General features: G+C 36.9%; 1 pseudogene; it reads right to left on the bottom strand.

Annotated features, from left to right (window-relative positions):
* Positions 1 to 3,089: 3,089 nt before the first annotated feature.
* On the bottom strand, positions 3,090 to 8,617 carry LOC113272208 (annotated as a pseudogene).
* Positions 8,618 to 20,661: the final 12,044 nt, after the last annotated feature.

Genomic DNA, 20,661 nt, shown 5'->3' on the forward strand with positions numbered 1-20,661 from the left:
ATTGTCTACCGAATAACTATAGAGTGAGTTATAGAGTTAAAGAAAAAACCTGCAATAGAGCCACGTTCCCGGCAACTTGGCAGGTTCCTAGCCTCGAAGCCTTTGTCAACTCTTCCATCAAGAATGCTAGGCATGCCGTTCCCCAAGAATAGTCACCGACTTCATGGAGAGGATCCAAAAGTTGTACAAGGTTGGCGTCGATCCGGTTTCCAGAAGTATTGGGGAATATGACACATCCCAATACACAAAGGAGATATGCGATGGCAGCGTGGTTCACTTGCTCATCAGTTAACGTTCCATTCTTTTCCTTCTCCAAGGTGCCTCGGAACATAATCATCAAAGCTGTAATGTTGATCTGTCTTGTTCTGTAACTTGCATGCCTCCAGACTCTGCTGTTGTTGTCTCTTCATCCCAACCTAAGCACTTTTTAGTTAGAGCATAAAGTTGTGCCCAACTTAACTGCTTTGTGTAGTTAAACTTCACAGCTGTGCCTTGGTCGGGAAGGTTAAGAATATGCACAACATCATCCGGGGTAATCGCCATCTCCCCAAACGGCATATGGAAAGTATCAGTCTCAGGATACATTCTTTCCATGAACGCCGATATGGCCACACGATCATGTTCCAACAATGAATTCTCCGCGGCATTAGCTAACCCCGAGTTGGCAAAAATTGACTTGAACCTTTCACATTCACCGGATAAAGTCCACGCAAGCATTTTTGTTGGTGCAACGGTAGGTTTGAGTAGACGGTCCGCATCTTGATGATCCTATTAAAGTACATACAAAAATCCTTAATAAAAATATTACGATATAACACATAGACAATACATTAATAAAAAATAATAATTTTATTACATCGGTTTCGTATATTTCTCTGGCCCATGAGTCTTTGTATCCAAATAGCAATTTTCCTCCATCTGCCGGTAGCCCAAGGATTGTGCCTGCTGGAATACCCTTCTTCTTCAAGTGTTGAGGGACAAGATGTGATGTTTTCTTAGCAATATCCTTCTTTACACCATCTTTTCCTTTTTTGGTTTTTTGGGTACCACTTGGTTGTCCTTCTTCTTCTACTCTTGGCACTGGATCAACTGGTTCAATTTCATGGTGGGGTGTAACTTGTGGAGCAGTTGGTTCTGCACTTTGTTGAGCGGCTTGTTCAACACTTGGTTGCACCCCTTGTTCACTGCCTTGTTGTTCTACACTTTGTTCAGCACTTGGTTGCACTCCTTGTTGACTGCTTTGTTCTTGTAAGCTTTATTGAGCACTTGAATTATCTTTGGCACTCCTTTCCCTTCTAGCACTAGCTGTCACTTTCTTCCTCCTTTCTCGACTTTGTCTAAGCAACAAAGAAAGGAACAATATTTACAAACTATACAATCAGAAGACAAAGTATGGAAATATAACCCGAATGTACACATTCGGAAGTAAGAAGACACATACTGTTCCCGAATACAAAACAATCGAAATCTAACTAAACATATTGAAAACCGAATATGCATCAATTGGAGTTCAGAAGCTCTAAATTTTTCATCCTACACAATCGGAAGACAAAGTACACAACTATAACCCGAATAAACAAATTCGGAAGTAAGAAGACACATATTTTTCCCGAATGAAAAACAATTGGAATATAACTAAACATGTTTAGAACCGAATATTCATCAACTGGAGTTCAGAAACTCTAAAATTTTATCATACACAATCGGAGGTATAAAACATTATATTGTACTCCGAATAAATACTGGCCCCAAAATGAGATTTTTCCTATATCAGAAATTTTGAGATTTTTTCAATATATATATTCAGTAGTGAGTGTACTTCCGAATACTGTGTGTCTACTTAAATATATTCGGGAGCAAAAAAATTCATTAAACTACCGATTATTACCAGTTTGTATCCAGGAAGATATGGCCAACAATATTCGGCAGATAACCAACAAATATTTTTCTCGAATACTGTCGATGTTCTTGAGAAATGAAGAACACGACTACATTCGGAAGTAAATAAGCATGAATATCTCCCGAATCTGGATAAATAACCGAAAACCCTAGAGATTTTTTTTCTCGATTCGTCGGATTAAAGCGAAATAAACCCCAAAAATGATAGATTCTTACCTAATTGGGGCCATTTGAAGTTGACGAAGTGTTTGACTATCGGAATCGCCACCACCGACTACATTGCCGGGTACTTCTTCTTCGCGTTCTTCGCGTTCTTCTTTATTTGCAGCAAGAATTTCTTTATTTCTTGCTAAAATCCCAATCTTTGGATCGATACCCCGAGCAACATTTTTGGTTCTAGGTCTGTGGGTTTCATTTCCCTTATCCATTGTTTTATAAACGAATCGACGATGTTTTGATTTTAGATTCGCGGCGATGTGTCGGTTGAACAAGGGAAAGTTTTTTTTTTCTTCCACAATCGGAAGATATGAAACTGGAAGAAGAAGAGTTGAAATGAGTAGAATTTTTTTTGATTTGGTTTTTATACAGTTTTACCAGAAGAGCATTTATGTAACTTCAATATCATATAGGGTACCCCTTAACTAGAGTCTTTGGCTGAGTATAAATTGATGGCCCCTAAATCGTTTTGAGTGGCCCCTAAAAACGCGAGGATAGTATACCCAAACTTGTGACATTCTGTTTCTAGACCAGAAGTCAAAAGGCCTTATGGAGTGACAAGTAATCCCAACTTCTGAAGGTGATGATGTGGCTAGGATAGAGATTTAGTTTTTTCCAACAGTTCATTTCTGGCGAATTCGGGATTAAATGGTGTTGCACATCTTTATGCGAGGTAAGTCGAGAGTTCGATTCCCGTAGGAGCGTTTGTGGAGTTTTTTTTTCCTTTGTTTTCAATAATTCTTTTAATTTTTTTAAGAAGAAAAAAAAGGGTGTATTTTGACAACCAAATATTGAAGCGTAGCTTTCACCACAACAACAGTACACCTGAGATAATACGATTCAATTTAATGGACTCATGATACCGCCCACGGCAAGACAAATAAACACCCAAAAGAAAGGCTTTAACACGATTTTCTTATAAAGTCCAGCAATGCTTCATAGTTTCCGCAAGAGGACCCGTTATAGCTAATACTTTATTGTGCCATTTCTGAGACTTTGGTGGTTGATTCCATTAGCTCCTCCCTCTTTTCACCATCCATCATATCTCTAATGAACTTCTTCACAGTTGATCTGTTACAATTATCTTTCATGTCCATTCCAATTTTCCATACTTCACTCACATACCTGCTATTTGCTGGTTGTTCTGTCGAATGAGACCAACAAATCACGGGTATACTCCAGCAACCATGCTCTCTAAAGTCGAATTCCATCCGATGTGTGTAAGAAATGCACCAACAGCCGAATGGTTCAATACTTCCTCTTGTGGCGCCCACTCCACCATGTAACCTCTCGTTTTTGTAGCTTCACTCAACGCTAGTGGTATCTGACTTTGTGCATTGTCTTTGTCAGTAAGCGAATCCGACCTTCTAACCCACAAGAATTTGTGGCTGTTGTTAGGGCTGCACAAAACCGAACCTAAACCGTGAAACGAAACCGACCATTAAACTGAACCGAACCGAAACCATAACACAATGATTTTATCGTGGTTGTCAGTTCCAGAAAACCGATAGAAGTGGTTTCAGTTCCGGTTGTCTCCCAAAACCGGACCGAAATAACCAAATAACCGTTCAGTAGTAGCCATTCATTCTACAAGTTTAATCCTGGTCGTTTACTCTAGGTTTATTAGCTTTGTTTAGTTTTCTTTCTACCAGAAGATAAGTCTTTCTTTCTTCTCATTGCGGCTGCTCCTTCCTCTTCTACATAGAGATTCACCACCATCTCTCTATCACCACCATCTTCTTATCGTTTTCTTCTTCTTCAAGGTTGATCAAATACAAACATCATTATAAACGGAACCCGTAAGATTGAGTAGAAGATACTGTTGATTATAAAGGTATTGCAAATACCCTTTTATTTTTCTTTCTTTCTTTCTTTCTCCCATGAAGGATTTTATTTTCATGATATTGGATTTGGAAAATTTCTTGTTTGGTCCTAGGCCCATATAGTTATTTATAGAAGGGTCCAACCGGAATTTTTTTTTATCCGGAGGTCCAAAATTAATTAAAACATGGAAATGTCCATAATGCCCATTACTACCAAACATGTGTGTCTACACTTCTTACAAATTTGAGTACATATCTGGTACACTGCTTAAAAATTCGAGTACATATTTGCTACACTGCTTACAAATTTGAGTACATATCTGTCTGAGTACATATCTGTCGTACTGCTTACAAATCAGATTATATCTCTGAATGCTTACAAATTCGAGTACATATTTGCTGCACTGCTTCCAGGTAGAGTACAAGTCTGTAAGAATCAATGATAAATAAATTAGAAAACGTATTACATCACATACATTGTAGGATCATACAATATAGCAACCCAACCTTCTATGTTCCTCCAAATCCATTTGCAGCACACCTTCTTTCAAACACACGTCACAACCAATTTGTAACTTCATCAAGACCACCACCGATTTCACAAGCTTGCAAATGTGAACCAACAACAACTCATGTTCCTATCATTCAAAATATGTCATTTCTTGCAATAAGTTCTGAACTGCAGCTCCAGATCATCTTCATATCCAATTCCAGTACTGAATCAAACGTAACAAAGAGCATCTATTTCAGTATTTCATATACGTACTGAATCAAACATAACAAGGAGCACTTCCTATGAGTATGCGATATATGTACTGAAGATTCATGAACTACAAATCAACAGTATGACAACAACAGGTGACAGATCTATGAAAAATAAGAGAATCGAAAGACATATTACAGTATTTCACATAAGTACTGAAGGGTAAGACTAAAAAAGGAGCAAAAACACAGCAAATAGCACTTCCTATCAGTATACATACATACTCATGGATCGAACCAAAAAAATTGGAAAAACTTCAAATAAAAAAAAATTAGAAGAGTTTTGTATCAGTACGCCATATATGTACTGTCAATTCATACACGAAAAACAACTGTAACAAACCTAAAAAATGTTATAATGTTGAACCAATGATAAATCACAAATAACCGCTACAGTTTTAGTTACCTGTAACCCTGGGAAAACAGCATTGTTAATCGCAGATTCCATATCAACCCAAAGAACATGATCTTTCTTGAAGAAAATCATGCCACCTCTGGGACCTCGTAATGACTGCAAATTGAAACAGAAGACATAGTAAACAACATGACCCTTGAACCTAAACCAATAAAAACAAATGCTGCTTGTGTTGGTGTCAGTAGTTGCAGTCTTGCAGACTTCATGAATGGGACTAGGTGTACCTTGTGAGTGGTGGTTGTTACAACATCACAGTATTCAAATGGGTCGGCAAGTACAGATGCAGCAACGAGACCACTTATGTGAGCCATATCCATCATGAGAAAAGCCCCAACAGAATCTGCAATCTTCAAGAAACATAGCAGGAAAGGGAATTAGGTGTGCGTAATGGGTTAACTAGTCTGATTCTCTGATCACTAAGAATCACAACTGTTGACAATCAACTAGCTCAGTTTCCTATCAGTATTATACATACATACTCATGGATCGAACCAAAAAAATTGGAAAAACTTCAAATAAAACAAAATTAGAAGAGTTTTGTATCAGTACGCCATATATGTATTGTCAATTCATACACGAAAAACAACTGTAAAAAACCTAAAAACCATAAAAGCGTCAATCAAATCGATTTGATTATCATAATACAATAAAAAAACAAATCAAAAGAAGAAAAACCGAACAAAATAATCAAACAAGATGATTAGAAAGCATACCTGGAAATAGAAAACAAATATTCTCCTCGTAAATCATAATGATGCACCATCTTGTTCTTCTTCTTTTTAAAACTAGAATAGGTTTCTGTCAGTACGGGATATACGTACTGCTGGTTCATACACAACAACAAACTGAAATAAATCTAAAACCAACAAAAATGGAACTGGTATAATCAGATCTAATAACGAAATGAACAAACAATCTGATTACTCATCTAGATCTAGTAAAATAATCAACAAATTAGACACGGAGATAAAAGACGAAATCAAATACAACCACGATTAGATCGTGAAAACCCTAATATAAACATTGCAACAAAGAAATTTTCATCTGATTTTGTAGAAGCGAGAGATATTGAAGAAGACCATAAATCGAGAGAGTCTTATTTCAGTATCGAAGATATTTACTTATGAATCAAACAACAACAAGTGATAAAACTAAGAACAAAACAGAATCAAAAGCAATTTGTATCAGTATTCAACATATGTACTGTTGGATAATACCCCTGAAACAACAAACAAGCATGATTTTGATAAAATCAAGAAGCGAAAACAACAAGATTATCAAATCGGAATTTCAAATATGTTAAAAACATCATAATCTAGCCAAACAATTAAATAATTACGATCAAGATTCATAAAAAACAAACCAAAACAAAAATAAATGCAAAAAACAAACAAAAACCGAAAGAAGAAGGTGAAAACGTAATCAAAACGATCTGATCTTCACAGATTCAGTTGAAAAAAAACAACAACAGCAGAAGAGATATTACATAACATACCTGTAAATCTTCAAAGAGATCTTCATAAAAACTCTAGCTCGTAATCCAAAAGCAGGAGCAAAATTTGAGAAGATGAAGAAAGAGAGGAGGATAGCGGAAAAAAATGGTGATTTTTTTAAGAAACATATATGTATTATCAGGGAATGGGTAGTTTGGGTATTTTTAAAAGTGTATTATGACATCCCGCACGTGTACCGGATCAGGGGATAAAAATTTTGGTCCAATTTTCTCTTTTTCTTTTTATTATGGACCTCTGGTTACTAGGCTTTAGTGGGTGGACCTGCTACTAACTAAGACTACCATAATAGTACCTATTGGTAATTCCTGGATTGGATTTTGGGTATCAGAAATACTATTAGATATGTATACAGTTTGGTGTATTCCTTTTTCTCTCTCTTTTTTTTTTTTTTTTTTTTTTTTTTTTTTTTTTTTCTGATTAATTTTGTGTTTGGATCTTGACTTTTTAGAAATTAATTTGAATAATTTTTGATTGCATGTTGTTATACAGTTGTTGTTTGTGTCTTGTTGATTTTGTTTATGTATGATCATCTCTTTGCCTCGATTTTTAGGGATTTTTTCCTTTTTTATTTTGACATTTATTTTTACTGTTTCAATTGGATTTTGATGTGATACAGTGTGGTAATTGGTTTTCCCGTGCTTTATAGTGTTGATTTGTGGTGATTTTTACATGTACGTTAGGTTAATTAGGGTATTAAGATTCATGTGTATTGTTTGATATTTTTCAGTAGGTAAGTATGATTACTGATTTATGCTAAGAAATACCTGATTTTTTTTACATTGATGCATGTTTGATGTTTGCTTCAATTTGACCTCAACCTCTACTACATGGGTTCTTAAAGTGTTTTCAGAACTGAAATTTATTAGGTCTGTTTGAACCCTGTATGACATGGTTTTCAGCAAATATTGAAGCAAATCAAATCATATTCAAGTGAACCAATTTAATTTTGCATATGTGCAGGTAATTTGTTCTCTGCTCACCATAGAAAGGCTGCCAAAGCTTACGTAGACCACGGATTTCTCCGGCTGTTTGTCGAGCCAAATTATACAACTTCTGTCTTCTTGACACAAACTAGCATTTGAAGAAACCAATACCGAAGAAGAAGATTTAGTACTACTACTTCTTAAGGTACTGAAAAAGGTATTCAGAGGTCCAATTGTATATAAATTTGGCCAGTAAGAAGATCTCAAGTGCGAGATAATTGGAGCTTCAATTTCCTCGAATGTGTTAAGAATGTGAGCTGTGGCTGTCTCAGTAATGAGGAAATTTAACTTGGGTTCGTTTACATCTTTAGCTCTACAGAAACTTGGTAGATCTCTACACCGGAGAAAGCCTTCCATCCCCTGGACATTCTTTATCAATTGGTCCATATCTTCATCTGCAACAACAATGTCGTGTAATCAGTTTCATTTAATATAACTAAACATCACCACACAACATCTAATCAAGTAAAACAAGGAGTACACAGTTAAATTTCACATTTGAATGGTATTTCACCATTATCTATAAGCTTCGGCAGACATAAGTAACACAAGGCATCGCAAGCACTGAAGGTGTGAAAAGAAATGGAAAGAATCCGCAACTCAAGTGCAACATCAATGGCAAAACCCAATATACCATCTTCTATGATGTAAGAAACTAGACCTCGTGCGTCAAATTTAAACCGGTGATTTGAAGTAAGCAAGTCCCGGAAACCCGGTTTCATAACTTTTTTTACTTTATCAAGCAAATCAAGGAAGTCTCGGAGACTAGAGAAACCACTGGAGTGAGGTTGATCAGAAAAACCATCTTGGAAATCCGCCGAAACAAGACTAAACATCAGCGAAACTAAGGTACCGTGAGTGGTTTCGCTGAGTGTTTACGAAGGTCACAGTGATTCGGGATAGGCAGAGAACTTCCGCTAATTTGAGTATGGAGTTAACATGTCCTTGTATTGAAAATGGGAAGAGTACATGAGGTGTTGTTTCGGCCATGATTCTTATTTTTTCTTTTTCTTTTTTTTTTTCTTTCAGAAAAAATATCCAGTGTCCTCCAACCCTTATGAAAGGAGATGACTTTAAGACAAAAGTTAGTGGCCACTGCCACTTTAGTCCCCCACCATTTCTTTGTTTTTATCCTATATCTAATATTAAAAAAAAGGATTCATTTCTTGGTTTTACAAAAAAGAATTAGCATTTTGAAAAGAATTATTAGAATGTCCAAATTCATAATGTATTATATGAGAAAAAATATTTATACGAAAAGAAAAGAAATCATAGGAAAGAAATATGTGAAAGATATTCATCAACAAATACAAAAGTGTATGTAAAAGGATATTCATAAACAAAAACAAAAATTGGTATAACGAAACTTGTATATTTCACACGTGAGACACATTTTGACAATTAAATTAGTAGTACAACGAATAGTAAATGTATTATATTTCAATGAAATTTTATATGCAAAAAATCTATTCAGCAAGAGAATAAATCATGCTATAAATTTCGCATGTGGAAACTAACTTTTTAAAAGAATATATAACATTTTTCTTTAACAATTTAAAAGTGATGCAATCCGTATGTTTTGAGGTTTTGCAAATCTCAAATTTGAAAATCGCTTTAGATTTTTTGGAAATGCTAATTAAAACAATTTTAATGTGTAATGAAGAATTAAAATTTGTAATATGGGTAAACACCTATTACCTAAAATTCTTTTTGTTGCGAATCAAAAAAAATATGCTTGATAATAAATAGGTAATTGAACGATATCCGAAACATCGACTCAAGCGAAAATAGTAACATATATTTACAATCTCTTTCAAGAAGGTGTGTTAGAGTGAATGTTCGTTTGAACCCATATACATGGGTATGTCGAGTATGTTGTCAAGTTTGGATGCCAACTATTTTTTGGTTTAGCCTATTAAAGTTAGCTTCATTAATTTTGGAATAGAATAGGCAATAAAGTCTTAGGATTTTCCAAGTTACTAATAAAAAATTGAAGATCACATGAAGACTTCAATTTGAAGAAACTTCATCGAGGTAAGAAACCAAGAATGGTCTTTCCTTTCCGACTCTTTTTTATTATATATATATATATATATATATATAATATAGTTACCGTAAAAAGAGTTGAGGACTTTAGTGAATGATCATATTCAAAGAAAATCATGTTACAGATTAGTTTTTGTTAAGTCTAGTGATGAACCAACTTCCCAAGCTCTTTTTTTGTCGAGAACTCAAAACTAAGCTTTATGTAGTTGCAGGAAATCCTACACTACACCCCTCACAAGATTTCATTAACATTCAACTCATTTTAGATTAACAATCTTAATTTTATTGATGAATCTTTGAACAATCTTACAAGAAAAGATAAAGGAATCAAGAATAACCACTGCTCTAGATTTTCTCTCTCCTATTTACTTGCTTCTCCATCAGAAAAGATCTCTCCCTTCCTTACAGCTGATCGGCTCTTTATATAAAGTTTTACATAGTGGATGACAGCTAATTTAACCTTTATTTTCGGATATGGATTGCGACATTCTCGCAACCTTACAAATGTTAATCTCTCAAACTCTCTAATTTTCGCAGGACCATCACATTTTTCTCATGATTTAGCTGACGTCGTTTATTATTTCATTTCTGAAGTTATTCTGTGATGAGTGCTAAAAAGTGCATATTTCTATATATTATTCTTGGCATTTAACTCATCTTTTGTGCGTTAATTCTACATTTTATCCCATATTCTGTATTTTCATTGTTTTCAAGAATAAATATTTTTATTAATTAATTTTGCATTTTTAGGTAATAAATAAAGTTCGGATGAGTCGCGGAGCGAAAAGAGCAGAAAAGTAGTGAAAAGCCGGGAGAAATTACGCAAGGAAGCCGCGAAGAATGGTGCGCACAACCTCATTTTCTACACACAAAAGCGCCTCCGACCTCAGCCATCAGATCATTTCTCAGAAGCATCCGACGGTCGCTCCTTGCTGAGCATCAAAATCTGATGTCTCTGCCAAGCACCACAGCGCTGAAATTCCAAGCCTTCAGATTAGATGGTAGCTGAATCCAACGGTTGCTCCCTTGCTGTTCATCAAAGTTTGATATCCCCGCCTTACACTACAACACCTAACCCCATCTAGAGCCGTTAACTTCGTTGTATCCCTTCATCCGACGGTCGCTCCTCGCTTGCCTCCGCATCACCGTCCGATCCACCTACCATCGTCACATCCTACGGACCAGATCGCGAAACATCATCCCTCGCTGAAACCGCTCAACACTACAGTACCAAACACCCTACACCTCTACCAAACGCCCCCCTCTTCCCAAATCAGTCGACCACCCTCCCCTTCTCCCAAAATCAGTTGCAGAACCACCATCTCCTGCAACCCTCTGCAACTCCACCAGACCTCGAGCTCCACCACAACCACAAACACCCGACAACACCACCATCTCCATCAACCGACAACAAAACCCATCATCCTATTTCACCCATTTCATTAACCCTACCCACTGTTAGGGTTCTGACATGAGAGAACTAGGTTGATGGGAACTGAATTCGTAGCAGAGGAGCAGAAGAGAGCATGGGTCATCGACAAGAAGGACAAGGAACAACAAACAAGGAAATTTGGTGAGTAATTTTGAAAATTGAAAAAACCCTAATTTCAATTTAGGGTTTCTTAAATTTGGGGATTTTTTGTAAACTATAAAAGGGAAGTGTTAGGGATGTAAAAACTGTTCTTGGACTAGCCAAGTTTCCACCCAATTTGGGTTAGCCTAATTTCAATTGTTCTTGCACTGTTAACCATTTGCATATGTTTTTATTGTGCTGTGTATGATGTTGTTGTGTGTATCTGTTTGATGTTTGTTAGTTTAATGTTCTAAATTCACCACTAGGGTGAAGATGAAACCTTAATGCCACTGTGTAGGAGACTACAATTCTGGCCTCTCATCACATTGCTCTCACATTGTATGTCATGCATATAGTGTAGTTAGGATCCCCCTGTGACTGAAAGTGCAGCAACCCATGTGAATTGCTTATGGTCCAAACCTCAGACTAGTTATGCTTTAATCAGATAACTAGTACCTTGGGAGGACATTTTGGTTGCAATTGGAATATCCAACTTAGTCTAGGTTAAGAGGTGGAATCAATGCCCTAGTTTGCCATCCATCTTCAACTGTTAGTATTGTTTTCTTTCATTTGTTTGGTTTTCCTGCATTTTCTGTTTTGCACTTTCATTGTTTGTTTCCCCTGCTGCTATTTCTCTTCCTGTTAATTGCTCCCTTTTCTTTTCTCTTGGCCTTGTGCTGCTGTTACTTGTTATTCTTGCTGCCTCATCCTTGTGCTGCTGCTGCAGTACTGCTTTTTCTCTTGGCCTTGCAGACTGCTGCTGCTACTTGCACTGCTTGTGCAGCTGCTGTGCAGACCTGCAGTACTGTCTGCTGCTTCTCCTGCTGCTTGTGCTGCTACTTCTTTTCTTGTAGTGCACTTGCCTTGCTGTGCACTTTCATCTGCTGCACTGTTGCTGCCTTATTTGATATTTCTCCTGCCAAGGCTGCTGCCAAAGCTGCAGTTCCTGCATCAAACCACTACTACTGCTGCTGCCTGCCAAGCCAAGTCCACAGTTCAGCCCAAGTCCAAAGTTCAACTGAACCCAAATTCAATCTAGTGAAGCCCAAAGGCCTAGCTAAACCAAGCCAACTGAACCCAAAGGCCCAGATTCTTGACTGAAACAAAAGCCCAAGGTTTAGTTCACTAAGGCCCATTTCACTAAGGCTCAAAGCCCAGTTTAGGTTAAGGTTAAGACCCAATCCAATTCCACTGTGGGCTTAATCAAAAGCTTAAGTTTAAGTCCTAAGCCCATTTGCACTTCAAAGAACATACTGAGCCCAAGCTCAGTTCCTTTTATTGAGAACAAACCCAATAGTACATTAAGCCCAACACTTCCAAAGGGTTTCTAAGCCCAAAGCAAATCTAGGAACCCATTTAGCTAAAACACTTCCGAAACACACCCGATCTCTGTGGATCGACCCGTACTTGCACGAGCTACAACTGACGACCGTGCACTTGCGGTATTACTGTAGGCCCGTTTCCATCGCATCATTTCTATACACATCTCCGGGCCCATCAAGTTTTTGGCGCCGCTGCCGGGGATTGGTGCTGTGTTTTTCTTGTGTTTTTCTTTAGCTATTTTGTATTTCATTTCATAGCATTTGCATCTGCATCTGCTTCACTTCATTTGCTGTTGGACATGCTGTTCTGAACCTGTTTTTCCTCTGCTGGGACGCCACTAAGGAAAAGAACCAAAACCCAACTGGGTTTTTGCAACAATATCAGAGCAGCTGGGCTGTGCTAAAAAGGTAAGCCTAAACCCATTCAATTGAGAGAACCCAACCTGTGGGCTTCCAATTTTTTATTTGTGGGCTTGTAATAATTAACCCAATTTTTTGGGCTTTTTATTTTTCTATTTTGGGTTTGTAATAATTTATGTGGGCTTGTTGTTTAATTTGTGGGCTTGTATTTATTTTGTGTGGGCTTGTTTAAATTTTTCCATTGGACTTGTATTTTGGACTCTGGGTTTAAACCCAGCTGATAACCGATTGTGGGCCGCAGCCTTCCTTCCATTTCATAGAGGCTTGCACAGTGGGCTTGCTCCCATTCAAAAACCAAATTTTATTTTACTTTAAAAAAAAAAAAAAAAAAAAAAAAAAAAAAAAAAAATTCTTTTGCTCCCAATTTTAAAACCAAATTTTTTTTTTTCTAAATTATCCCATTAAAACCAAACTTGCCAAAAAAAAAAATGTCTCCCACCAAAACCAAATTTTTCCCAAAAATCCAAACCCTTTAAAAACCAAATTCTGAGCTTTGTAACATAGTACTTAGCTTTTGAGCCAATCATGTCTGGATATTGGTCTGCTCCTGGGGATGGAAATAAAACTCCTTAGAGAACTTGCTTATGGGCACTCACGTTATGAACCTTCCACGGACCATGATGTCAATAGTCATAGGAATTATTATGGACATTTTCAAAGTCCCGAGCCGCAATACATGAACCCTAATGACTATTCATACATGCATCATTCGCCACAACGTGAAAATGAACATTTTGCTAGTGCCTCACTCACCAATCATCACTTATGGATCAATAGAAGCTCGAATCACAGCTTTAGAAATGCAATCACATGAGGAATCTGTCACATCTAATTTTCTTAGGCAACCTGAAATCTATGCATGTCCGCATGTGGTAGTTTAGACCACCCTGTTGAGCATTGTCATATTTTGCATAATTTTAGGCAATCTAGAGAAAATCCAAGGTATGAAATGCCCATAAATTGTGAGAATGGTAGTCATTGGGACCATAATCAATCCTTTGAGGGTTGCGATCAATATTTTATAAACCCTAATGACCATGCACACATGTACCATCACCACAATTTGAACATGAAGAATTTTGTACTCCCATGAATTTAGACTCCACCACAGAAGCTTTCAGACTTAGTGAGCAAAACTTCGATAGATCTACATCACGAATTCAGGCATATTTAGATCAGATTTTGCTTCACCTACAAAAGGAGGAAATTCATGAGGAAATGTATGTTGTCCCTAATGAAGTGTCTAGTCCCATTCATATAAATAATGTTGAATATGAACCTAATTTAGAGGAACATGAATCGACTAACGACACCACCACTTTTAATGAGGACCAATATGCATGCTACCATGATGATGATTATGATGATTATGATGATGTGTTAGAAGAACATGAAAATATTGTGGAACCTGTTGGTTCAATAACATATGGCTTCTCGCCCTCGACCTTCATGAATGTTGTTTTTTCTAATACTCATTGTAATTCATATGATTTTGATATTGACATGGGATTCGTACAATTATTCTGTGAAGATGACATGACATAGGAATAGTTGAATCTTCTGTAGACACTAATATGCATGAAAATATATTTGATGTGTCTGATTCTCTACCTAGGTCACATTGTGATATTTCTCCTGATTTGCCGATGCATGAGAATGAATCTGTTGATGATGTTGATGATTCTAAGTGTCTTGCCAATGTTGATGATTGTGAGCATGATGTGACATGTGTAGATGTTAGAGATTTTGATTTGATTGATAATGATGCTATTCTTCTCCTAAGTCACAATCTGTTGGCCTTCCACCCAACCTAGATTTGGTTTGTACCAATATTGTAAAACCAATTTTCTGAAAATTCCTAACCTAGGTTTGGAACTGTGTGCTTCCCAAGTCCTCTTGGACTATTTTGCTTCAAATATAATACATTTGAGGAACCACAGTTGGAAATTGCATGTTTGCCCGTCCCTAGCACAGTTCATTTCGAGCTAGACCTTTTGCATGATGAACCCCCGAAACTGCGCGATTTTGTTTTCAAAATTATATCTTCTGTAAAATCCAGGTTTGGGGGTAGCTCATTTTGTTTCACAGTTTCACTTGCGTTTCTTTCCTGTTATTATTGTGTGAAGCTGTTGAAATGTCTACACTTCGTCTTTTGGGTTGATCCTCAACTCTTTAGATTGTTAGTGTATGGTGAATTTTTTGTATATAATCCAGTAGATAAAATTTTAAAAACTTTTGTTCCTTTTGTATATATTTTGCTAATCCAATATGATCTCGGCTGAAATATGTTGGATTTTTGCCTTGAATAACGGAGTTTTAATTCTGCTTTCGCCGAAATCGGGTATTCTCTCTCCTTTTACTCTACTCAGCATGTCCCTTTCCATATGTTGCATTTTAATTCTTTCCATATTTTGAAACATTGAGGACAATGTTTAGTTTAGGTTTGGGGGTATAGAGTAGATACCACGATAATATGCTATAATTGAAAACAAAACTCCTTCTTAAAATTGAAAAATTTCAAAAAAAATTAAAAAATCAAAAAATTAAAAAAAAAAAAAAATTAAAAAAAATGAAAAATCATAAAAATGGAGCTCATTTACCTTGAAATGTTGACTCTTGTGCAAATATGTATTTTATTAGGAGTCTTAGTCTAGATATTTAGGCACCCTGATTCTAGCACAATTCACATAGTGATAAGAAATTTGCACGCGCACGATCTACCAATACATGTATGGCCTCGATCTTCAAGGTGTTGGATAGGAAGTTACGATTGCCAATCACTTTAGAATACTGAACGAAACTTGACTAGCTTGTTCTTTGGTTGGTTGGGATAGAAGGTGGAGGTTACATTAAGAAAGACAACCATCGAATTTAACTGGGTGCATCAAAAAGGGCTACCTCTTGCAAAGTGTCATGTAATTTTTGTTTTTCTTGTTATGTATCAAAAGTGTTTCCTTGTTAAAAAAAAAAAAAAAAAAAAAAAAAAAAAAAAAAAAAAAAAAAAAAAAAAAAACGATGTTATATTCAAAAAAAAAAAAAAAAAAAAAAAAATCAGAAAAATAAAAAAAAAAAAAAAAAAAAAAAAAAAAAAAAAAAAAAATCAAGTATTTATCAATTCCATCATCTCTTGTTCCAAAAATAAAAAGAGAATAGTCAATGTAAATAAGAGTCATGTAAATAGTCTTTTTGTTTTTTTTTGTAATAAGCAAGGAGGGTGTATGCCATTGATGTACAACGCGAGTAATTGTGAAATACCTCCAACTCATTCACAATTCTCGTAAAGTCCGGACAGCTAGCTAGATTTCGACCTCAGTTCTTAGCCTGAGAAACTATCTCTTGGTGATTAGTAGTCATAACTTCAGATCTTTCTTTACACATGTGTAGATACACTTTACACTCTTATCACATGTCCTTATTTGTTATCAGTGCTAGGATTGTGCCTTCGATAGCTAGATTGACATCTCCATTTTGCTGTGAGCTTAAACTGTTTTGCACATGTCACATTTGACGGAATATGAGCTTATATTTTGTCATTAGGTTTTGTAGGCACACCTCTGGTAAACCTTCACGAGACTTCAACTCGTCCACTAGGGACACTTAGTGGTTTAAAAGGCTTAGTGCATACGCTAAATGCATTCGAGAGACCAGCGACAGTGGTATAGGTAGGATTTCCTTAGTTTTGTTTTACTTGAGGACAAGTAAAATTCAGGTTTGGGGGTATTTGATGAGTGCTAAAAAGTGCATATTTCTATATATTATTCTTGGCATTTAACTCATCTTTTGTGCGTTAATTCTACATTTTATCCCATATTCTGTATTTTCATTGTTTTCAAGAATAAATATTTTTATTAATTAATTTTGCATTTTTAGGTAATAAATAAAGTTCGGATGAGTCGCGGAGCGAAAAGAGCAGAAAAGTAGTGAAAAGCCGGGAGAAATTACGCAAGGAAGCCGCGAAGAATGGTGCGCACAACCTCATTTTCTACACACAAAAGCGCCTCCGACCTCAGCCATCAGATCATTTCTCAGAAGCATCCGACGGTCGCTCCTTGCTGAGCATCAAAATCTGATGTCTCTGCCAAGCACCACAGCGCTGAAATTCCAAGCCTTCAGATTAGATGGTAGCTGAATCCAACGGTTGCTCCCTTGCTGTTCATCAAAGTTTGATATCCCCGCCTTACACTACAACACCTAACCCCATCTAGAGCCGTTAACTTCGTTGTATCCCTTCATCCGACGGTCGCTCCTCGCTTGCCTCCGCATCACCGTCCGATCCACCTACCATCGTCACATCCTACGGACCAGATCGCGAAACATCATCCCTCGCTGCAACCGCTCAACACTACAGTACCAAACACCCTACACCTCTACCAAACGCCCCCCTCTTCCCAAATCAGTCGACCACCCTCCCCTTCTCCCAAAATCAGTTGCAGAACCACCATCTCCTGCAACCCTCTGCAACTCCACCCAGACCTCGAGCTCCACCACAACCACAAACACCCGACAACACCACCATCTCCATCAACCGACAACAAAACCCATCATCCTATTTCACCCATTTCATTAACCCTACCCACTGTTAGGGTTCTGACATGAGAGAACTAGGTTGATGGGAACTGAATTCGTAGCAGAGGAGCAGAAGAGAGCATGGGTCATCGACAAGAAGGACAAGGAACAACAAACAAGGAAATTTGGTGAGTAATTTTGAAAATTGAAAAAACCCTAATTTCAATTTAGGGTTTCTTAAATTTGGGGATTTTTTGTAAACTATAAAAGGGAAGTGTTAGGGATGTAAAAACTGTTCTTGGACTAGCCAAGTTTCCACCCAATTTGGGTTAGCCTAATTTCAATTGTTCTTGCACTGTTAACCATTTGCATATGTTTTTATTGTGCTGTGTATGATGTTGTTGTGTGTATCTGTTTGATGTTTGTTAGTTTAATGTTCTAAATTCACCACTAGGGTGAAGATGAAACCTTAATGCCACTGTGTAGGAGACTACAATTCTGGCCTCTCATCACATTGCTCTCACATTGTATGTCATGCATATAGTGTAGTTAGGATCCCCCTGTGACTGAAAGTGCAGCAACCCATGTGAATTGCTTATGGTCCAAACCTCAGACTAGTTATGCTTTAATCAGATAACTAGTACCTTGGGAGGACATTTTGGTTGCAATTGGAATATCCAACTTAGTCTAGGTTAAGAGGTGGAATCAATGCCCTAGTTTGCCATCCATCTTCAACTGTTAGTATTGTTTTCTTTCATTTGTTTGGTTTTCCTGCATTTTCTGTTTTGCACTTTCATTGTTTGTTTCCCCGCTGCTATTTCTCTTCCTGTTAATTGCTCCCTTTTCTTTTTCTCTTGGCCTTGTGCTGCTGTTACTTGTTATTCTTGCTGCCTCATCCTTGTGCTGCTGCTGCAGCAGTACTGCTTTTTTCTCTTGGCCTTGCAGACTGCTGCTGCTACTTGCACTGCTTGTGCAGCTGCTGTGCAGACCTGCAGTACTGTCTGCTGCTTCTCCTCTGCTGCTTGTGCTGCTACTTCTTTTCTTGTAGTGCACTTGCCTTGCTGTGCACTTTCATCTGCTGCACTGTTGCTGCCTTATTTGATATTTCTCCTGCCAAGGCTGCTGCCAAAGCTGCAGTTCCTGCATCAAACCACTACTACTGCTGCTGCCTGCCAAGCCAAGTCCACAGTTCAGCCCAGTCCAAAGTTCAACTGAACCCAAATTCAATCTAGTGAAGCCCAAAGGCCTAGCTAAACCAAGCCAACTGAACCCAAAGGCCCAGATTCTTGACTGAAACAAAGCCCAAGGTTTAGTTCACTAAGGCCCATTTCACTAAGGCTCAAAGCCCAGTTTAGGTTAAGGTTAAGACCCAATCCAATTCCACTGTGGGCTTAATCAAAAGCTTAAGTTTAAGTCCTAAGCCCATTTGCACTTCAAAGAACATACTGAGCCCAAGCTCAGTTCCTTTTATTGAGAACAAACCCAATAGTACATTAAGCCCAACACTTCCAAAGGGTTTCTAAGCCCAAAGCAAATCTAGGAACCCATTTAGCTAAAACACTTCCGAAACACACCCGATCTCTGTGGATCGACCCGTACTTGCACGAGCTACAACTGACGACCGTGCACTTGCGGTATTACTGTAGGCCCGTTTCCATCGCATCATTTCTATACACATCTCCGGGCCCATCATTCTGCGAAACTGCTGTGTTGTGTTGTTAATAATTTCGCTGAGGTATTATTGCTGCGAGATTCTGATCCTACACTTGAGACAAAGCACAAGTGTTTTAATGTAAATATCAAGACTTTGAAATTCATTTGATTTTGTAAAATTTTGTTTCTGCCTTCTTGGTAGTTTACTACTAAGAATTTTCACTCACTTGAGTTCACGAACTCAAAAGTTTGAGTTTTTGATTCTGTTGACTGTAGAATTCAAAAACTAAAGTTAATAAGTCAATTATGTTCGCAAACCTAAATAAGTAAGTTCACTAACCCATGTATGAATTTCTTTTGAGACTTTTTTAACATTTAAGTTTGCGAACCTAGTGAAGATAATCTCTTAAGGATTAATGCGATTTGAGTTTGTAAACCTAAAAGGGTGAGTTCGCGAACCTAGTACAAGAAAAATACTCCTGCAACTTTTTGAGCATTTGAGTTCGCAAACCTAACCTATTGAGTTCACGAACCTAAAGACTTGAATGTTTCCTATAAGTTCATTTGTGTTTGAGTTTTCGAACCTATAAAGATTATGAATTATATTTTCTCTCTTATGAGTTTACGAAGTCACCACCTGAGTTCATGGACTTAAAAGATAACAGGTTAACCTAGGCTTTGGACTCATTTAATCTTCTTTAACTTTCAAGGAAAACTTTTCACGCGCTTAAGAATTGCTTTTTCTTAACTAATTTTTTTGTATGGAAAGTATTAAGTTCTTTATAAGAATTTATCTAGCTTGAGATTCAAGATTTTAGATCTTCTTTTAGACAACTGCCTCTTTGTACATTTTGTATATTCTTAGTAGTTTGAAGTTATCTTTGGTAGTAATTTTTTTAATAGATTGTACCTGTGCTAACAATAATGTACAACTTCAAACTATGGAAATAACCTCATTGCAAGTCTAACTCTTACCAAAGAAATGAATTTTTGTATCTAAGGAAACTACCGGAGTCGGTTCTCCAGCAAACCCTCCGTACGGAGTCTGATCCCTCCCCCCTAATTTTTGCTAGGAAACTTATCAAGGGAGTTGTGGACCCATTTTTTTAGTCGTAATATATATATATATATATATATATATATATATATATATAATTTTAATATTATGAGGTTAATTCCAATAGTACACAGATTGAAAACAAGGAAATTATATGAATCCTAGGTATTTAAACTGAGTTACCAGACGCATGAGGGATTTGCATGAATCCCGGGTTTTTTAAACCTACTGGATTATAAATTCCTTAGAGTTTTGAATTATACAACCAAACTCACCATAATCATTTTTTATGGTTACCATAACCGTAAGATTTTAATTAGAATTTATTTTTTTTCTTTACTAAATCACATATTATACAAACCCTAATCATAATAATTATTTCGTGAGTGATCCAAGAAGATCTAGGCTAAACCTTTAGATGAATAAAAAACAAAATCTACGACAAACCCATTTAACAAGGTGTGGGCAAGTT

Source organism: Papaver somniferum, chromosome 4 (assembly GCF_003573695.1).
Source record: "Papaver somniferum cultivar HN1 chromosome 4, ASM357369v1, whole genome shotgun sequence".
NCBI lineage: Eukaryota > Viridiplantae > Streptophyta > Magnoliopsida > Ranunculales > Papaveraceae > Papaver > Papaver somniferum.